At 41.4% G+C, this 6,955-nt stretch overlaps 1 long non-coding RNA gene and 1 pseudogene across 1 annotated transcript; one reads left to right on the top strand and one right to left on the bottom strand.

Moving 5' to 3' along the window:
* Positions 1–742: 742 nt before the first annotated feature.
* On the bottom strand, positions 743–2,704 carry LOC119311703. Its single transcript, XR_005151139.1, has 4 exons — positions 2,436–2,704; positions 1,649–1,724; positions 1,487–1,538; positions 743–855 (listed from the first exon to the last, which is right to left on the bottom strand). It is a non-coding gene; the product is annotated as an uncharacterized LOC119311703 (long non-coding RNA).
* Positions 2,705–5,735: 3,031 nt separating this feature from the next.
* The window catches only part of LOC119350846, a 3,318-nt pseudogene continuing 2,098 nt past the window's right edge, over positions 5,736–6,955 (top strand).

The following is a 6,955-nucleotide window of genomic DNA, read 5'->3' on the forward strand; positions in this document are numbered from 1 at the left end:
CCGGTCTAATACCTATAATACTACGGCAAATGAAAGTCTTTCAGATTACAAAGAACGTTGACTATAATAATAACAGTTTAACGGAAAAAGAAAAATGGTAGAAATTGCAACCCTTTCATTTTGTTTACCATAGACAGCATATTGGATTGTTATTGTAGCTCTAAGATTGGACATACACGATGTGAGCTTCAGTATCAGGTTGAATATAATGTTTAATATTACAACTGGGAAGCCTTGTAAAAATGCTTTTGGACATCCTGAAGAAATGTTATCAAATTGACTTGTATATATCCGATGTAAAATTTAATTATAGGTTAGCACAAAATTATGCCAAGTGCAGCAGATACGTCCCTCTCGTAAGTGGATAAAAATTAAAGATTGCGTACAAGTGATCATGGGTTGCAAGTACAGAAAAAAAACATGGGAGTTGAGGAGAGTACATAAGAAAAAAGTTGAAAGATGAATGCACATAAGAAAAGGATGAAAGAACCCTCTAGTCTAGTTTTTTTCTTATTTCGTGAAGGCATAGCAAAAGCTGCAAACAAATCAAATGTTTTATTATCCAGATAGGGCAATAAATCTAGCAAGTGCAATATTTTGAATTATCATCTAAATCATTATTGACTGACTATTCTTGTCAACTGAATATAGCATGAAACATTCAGCAAATGCACTGCATAGAAGCGCATGTGTGCATGCATCTAACCAAAAGAGAAAATATGTAGCATAAATTAGTTATCACGTTTGCATATTCCTACTCCTAGGTGCAAAGTTACCAATAGAGAGGCACTTTATGGGACCCAATTAGAATCAGCACCTGAAGTCCTTTTCTTTTGCTTCGGTCAGTTGCACAGCCTGAAAAATGTATTCATGATCAAGAATTGCATCCCTGCAGTTACCCCCAAAACTGCAATATCACTTACAAACATGGATGCAGGAGTTACACGGAGTAATTAGACTGTTGAGAAAACAAATGTAAATCCATCGATGCTCCAAGTATATTAAAGGTTAACCTAGTGTAATTTTCATTTAAGAACAATATAGCATTGACATTGTTATATACTCCCTCCGTCCGAAAATACTTGTCATTAAAATGGACAAAAATGGATGTATCTAAAACTAAAATACAGCTAGATACATTCCCTTTTATTCATTTTGATGACAAGTATTTCCGGACGGAGGGAGTACTTGTACGTGGATTTTCTCGGGATCTCATTTGCTTCCTTATTTTGTACACCTGCACGCTCTCCTCCATACTAAGCATATGTTGGCTACTTCAGTAGCACCTATAGATATCTTCATTTCGCTAGGAGATCCGTTGGAAGAGAAAAGTGAAGACTCTGTTTTTCTTCTTTGTTGCCTATACATACATACACATATTCAATTGACAAATCATGGTTTACTTTTACTTTATATACTTACACGCATGATCCTAAATCTGAAAAACAGAAATGGCCTAGCCAAGCTACAACCTTTGAAGATATACCTCATTCTGCCAGTTGGTGTGGAATGTGATGGCCAAGAACAACGGGACCGGCCTGCACCAGAATACCAAAGATGATTCCCATCCATCAAGATTATTTTCACACTATTAGCATGTAATCAAACCCCAAAAAGGTAAAAAATTGTGAAAGAAATCGAGAAGTACCATCACGCCAACGTGCAGCACTTATAGTCTAGCAGGTAGGCTGCCGGTATGCCCACAGTGTAGGACGTGCGCGACCCTGATCAAACAATACATCACATGTTTGTTACATGCTTAGTGAACCGTATAAGAGAAAATTAGGACTTTCACTGTTGCTGCAGCTGAGCAAGCATTGATGCTCCAGCAATTTTCGTACTCACAAGTAAATAGATTTGTTTGCGTGCTTACAGTAGTCAAGTCCACGCTACTCTTGCTCTCCTTACTACTGGTATTGCTTGTAACTGAACATTTGTTGCTATTGCTTCCTATCAGATTGTCAATTATTCTTGTCTAATGGAGACAGTAAGCAAAGGCACATGATTTCAGGTTTGCATACACAAAAGCATACCAATCAACAAATACAATTGAAGAGAGACAAAAAAAATAACTATGGGGAAGTCGTAGATGCAGCAGCCAGATTGATAGCAAAATTCTAATTCAATGCCATCTAACCATACCGAACTTCATAGAGTAACAGTCTGATTGATCCGAAACTACAAAATTACATAGGCTTGCTGCTACTGTTGGTTGATATCAAGAGAACCAAAATTTGTGCTCCTCATTTACATTTGACAAAAATTAGATGTGCACAAGGAAAACATCAGCACCGAGGAGGATGAATGATACTCTCTGTAGCAAATGAAAACTAAGCCAGCGGCACCTAACTCCAATCCGTCAACCTAGAACGCCTACATCAATTTGGATGAGAAAGAACAACACTAATAAAGAATCTTAAAGATGAAGCAACAACCTAAGCGTAAACCATGGCTTCTTCGCAATTGGATCGCCCGCATCAGCTCGATCGGCCGACCCCCGATTCACCCGCCTCCTGCATGTCCACTGGATCCTCTCGCGTGCCTCGTCTCCCCTCGCGCGCCTCGACTGGAGCGCGCCGCGCTGGATCACCTCACGCGGATCGGCTCCCTCGCGCGCCCCATTCGATCAAGGAAGAGAGGATTCACCACCGAGCGAGCGAGAGGAGGGAAGAGGTTCCTTGCGGCGGCGTTGTGTGGGTTGGGGGGAGCGTTTCGCCCGGGTCCTGTGGGAGACGAGGAAACGTGAGAGGGCGGAGCGAGGCTAAAACACATGGGCTTTACGTGATAATGGGCCCAATCAACCACAGGCCTCGGTTTTTTCTTCTAGAGTCGGCCCAGTTCGCGACCAAAAGTTGATCAACGGCCAGAAATCTCTAAAATACGGTATCTGATGGCTGAAATTGCTGGTGGCCTGAGAGTGCTCGCTTTAGGTGCGGTTATACTGTTCTAACTAGATCGTTGCTGGTGCGCGTTGCCGCACCCGTCTATTTGGCACATAGTTTTTAGGGATATGGAGTAATTTGAAGACATTTGTTTGCAAGAATTAGGTTGATTGGCGAATACATTCATGATTGATCGTGGCATTTTTTGGCTCCTACAAAATTTCCCGCAAGAATTGAAGAAAGACATTAGAATATTTAAAAAATATAAAGATAAAAGTAGGGGGTACTTCTGGACAATATTGATTATCTTAAAAAAATCAATGCCTTAGGGCATGTAATATTCTACATTGAAGTCTAAAGAACAAGTATTTTTAAAGGGATTACCAACGGGCATATCACCATTGCCTGCTCTGGATATTATCCAAGTATTCACTCAAAGAGTGCAAAAGCGGAGTTCCACGACAACGCCTTGAAGGAAGAAAATTACGCTCAACGGGGAACTCAACCACTCCCACTTAGACAAGGCTTGTAGATCTAGAGCAGCTGAGAGTGTGCATATCATCTAGCCGTGCCCCTTACCTCCACTGTCGACCACCAATCTCAATCACACCGTGATCCTCTACGTGACCTGAATCTGTGAGAGGGACGCCAATATGCACGATAAACTATAGAGAAATATAAAATAAACTGAAATCAGTGTTTTGGGGCCCTTCCATTTTGAAATAAGAGATACTCCAATCAATGGTAAGGAATAACCCAACGAGAGAAATATACTAAGAAGGCACTCTGTCTACTCGCAAAGTTCCTTTGTAGCTCAGACTACATGGAACCCCAGTACTATTTTAGTTTCTTAAAATTTTGCGGGTCCATTTGTAGCTCGGTTTGATTTATAGCTGCCACTGAACTATGAACAAAGGAGGAGCAACTGGACTTCACAAAGTGGAAGGATGGTAGTAACCTGAAATATGTACTCCCTCCGTTCGAAATTACTTGTCCAAAAAATGAATATATCTAGATGTATTTTAGTTGTAGATACATCCATTTTTACGACAAGTAATTCTGAACGAAGGGAGTATGTAGGGAACACGAGAATTATAAATTAAAGTGGAGAAACACCATTGTAAGGATTAACTTAGCCAAAGTATCCGGGTCGAAAGCTATGTGTTGGCGTAGGACACTACTTCATGATAGGTCACTGCTTTATAACAAGAAGAATCGTGTATGTTTGTACCTCTGATCAATTTCCACAACAGTAATTCCAAACATATGTATATGAAAATAATTTGACTTTGATGCCAGACTACTTTTCAAACTCAGCCTAACAACACAGCCTTGAGTCTTCTAAGTAACCAGGAAAGTCTCTACCATTGTTCACTATAAGCTGAGTTTTATATTGTACAAAAGTGCAGTCAAACATGTAACCATAGCACACTCAGGGTATTTAGTATAAATCAACATGTTTAATTAAGTAGTATGACAGAAGATCAGTCTTGGGGAATATCGACATGTTTAAAATTGTACTTGCTTGTATCCAACCTGCAGCTCCAATACCTCTTGAGCTAATACACTTGTACTGAGCTATAAATTTTATGTCCAGTACAAAAGAGGAGCCATATAAGCATGCCAATACACAACAAGGAACCACTGTTAAAATAAATCCAAACCACTATTTGCTATAACAAACATGAAAAAAACTACATATGTATGATGAGAAAAGGGACTAAATTTTCCTTACAGTCTTCAACATCTATTGATCATGATTAATAATAATTCCATGAAACTTCATATGTCTATAGCATAACATACTGCTCACATCACCTCTAGTGATACACAATCCTTCACGGTCTCACTAAAATAAATTACAATGCAAGTGCTTAGTACAGATCACAAACACTGCACCTGTCATCAATGATGTGCCAAGGTTGGCTTCATGTGCATAAATCAACCATGTAATTCAGCAACAATTTGAACATGTATAATACCATGAAAAATTGTAAATGTGCACCGGAATATCTTCTAAACCGGGATTCTGATGTGCAGAAAGTTGTGCAGTCTATGCAGCCAACAACTTGCTTATTCTATCCTTCAAAGGCTTTTCCATTCGTATCATCAGCATACATGGCATTCAACAAAATTCAGATGGCCCTCTTGCATACGCAATAACCTGCACCAAGTGACTTGGAAGGGGTCTTTGGAGTCATAAGATGGAACCACAAGAAGCGCGATATGATACCTTGCTGGTGCACAGAGTCTTGAGTAAAGGTTTGCGGGCGACGTTGCGTGGCAATGCGGCAAAGTAGATATGATGGTTCATGGTCGAGGACTTGTTGCTGCTCTTCTTGCTCGACTTAGTCACGCTCTTCTCCACAACAATTTTTGTTTCATTATTGACCTTGCAATGTATGTTCGGTTTTGGTTTTTCCTTCTGGTCCAGTGCTGCCCTACCCACATAAAAATAACCTCAACTTGTATGAAACTAAAGAGCTAAATTGAAAGCGGTAGAGGGGAAGGTGTTACCTGGAAATTAAGATAAGAATTTTCAGATGTTAAACAGTACCATGTGTCCAATGTAAATCCGACAGAAATTCTGAAACAACCAGAGAACAAGTATCAAACATTTGGCATTCGCTGGGGAATAATACTCTTTGGATGGGTAATTAGAAAACAAAGAGATATATAATTATAATGATTCAAACCTTGCTAATCTTTTACCATGTGTTTCCTTACAATCTGAACCATGGGGAGCAATTGATCATCTTGTCCCAAGTTTCATCTTTTATAGAATTGCAGCAGTTAGAGGCAATCAGGAGTGGCACATGGATAGATCAACACAAGATAAAGGCTGAAACAAAGATGGGGACCTGCAGCGAGATAGATGAGTGTTCCTCCTTCTCTTCCTGCTATAGTTCCTCCTCGCAGGTGCAGGGGAGGGCGTGGCAGCGTACTGGCATGGTTGTAGGGGGGAAGGGTGGCAGCCATCTTTGGCAACAGTTCCGCCTGGGAACCGGCTCACCACTGGGCGAGCTGACGTGTCATCTCGGCCGCCGCTGCTCGTCGTGAGGGACGCCCCACTTCTCCTACTGGCCTGTCTTCACGTTCTCCTGCCTTCGCCCTCCGGAGAAGAGGCATGGCGGCCACGCACATAGGTCGCGAGAAGAGAAGGATCGAAGGGAGCCAGATGTGTAGATCGCAAGTGGTCGCCGCCATCAATCACCTCTGTCTCTCTCTCTCTCTGACCTAGGGCAAGAACGGAAGGGTTCAGGGGTAGCGGGGCGGGGGCGGGCTTCGCGAAGGGGAGTGGTGGTAGGAGGTGGATAGGGAGTAGAATCACGAACGCACTTTCGAGATCCGACGTTCACCATGTTCAGTGAACGAGGGGCATCGAATTCTGCCTCTGGAATAGAGGCCCAAGAACAGCCGGCCCGGGAGCAGCCCACGCGGACGGAAATGATGCATCAGACGGCGAGGGATGACCGAGATGCAGAATCCAACGGCCAAATGCAACGAATGCGTGAGAGGGCAGGAATTAGGTGCAGTTTTACTGTTCTTAATAAATAGAACCGGACGAACAATATTAGAAATCAGTGAAATGATATCTGGCATATTGTAGGCTTGTATAGCAGCCCAATCACCCACATGTCTTGAAAGAATCACGAGAATAGTGGCCCATTAGGACAGACGGACCAGGTTGTGAAAAACTGGACCTGAAACACTATCTGACGGCCAGAAATTGTCTAAACACGAAATCCGACGGCTGAAGACATGAGAGAGCTCGGTTTAGGTGCAATTTTAATATGAAGTAAACAACCTCAATTTTGTACCAAATGAATCAATTAACAAAGTTACTTATTGTTGTTTAAAGTTTTCTCTTAACAAATGAAAATAAGTCAACAAAGGGGGTAATACATAAGCTCAAAAAATATTCATGAAAACTATAAAATATCTCTTACAATGAACATTTACGATGCAGGTGAACAATGCAGGGCAATTGTTTTTCAAAGTGGCTACAGAGTTAACGAAAACAACTACTCGCATCTGATGGAGACTAATTTATCGTCGAGCTTCCACCTCAG

Source organism: Triticum dicoccoides, chromosome 1B (assembly GCF_002162155.2).
Source record: "Triticum dicoccoides isolate Atlit2015 ecotype Zavitan chromosome 1B, WEW_v2.0, whole genome shotgun sequence".
In the NCBI taxonomy this organism is placed as follows: Eukaryota; Viridiplantae; Streptophyta; class Magnoliopsida; order Poales; family Poaceae; genus Triticum; species Triticum dicoccoides.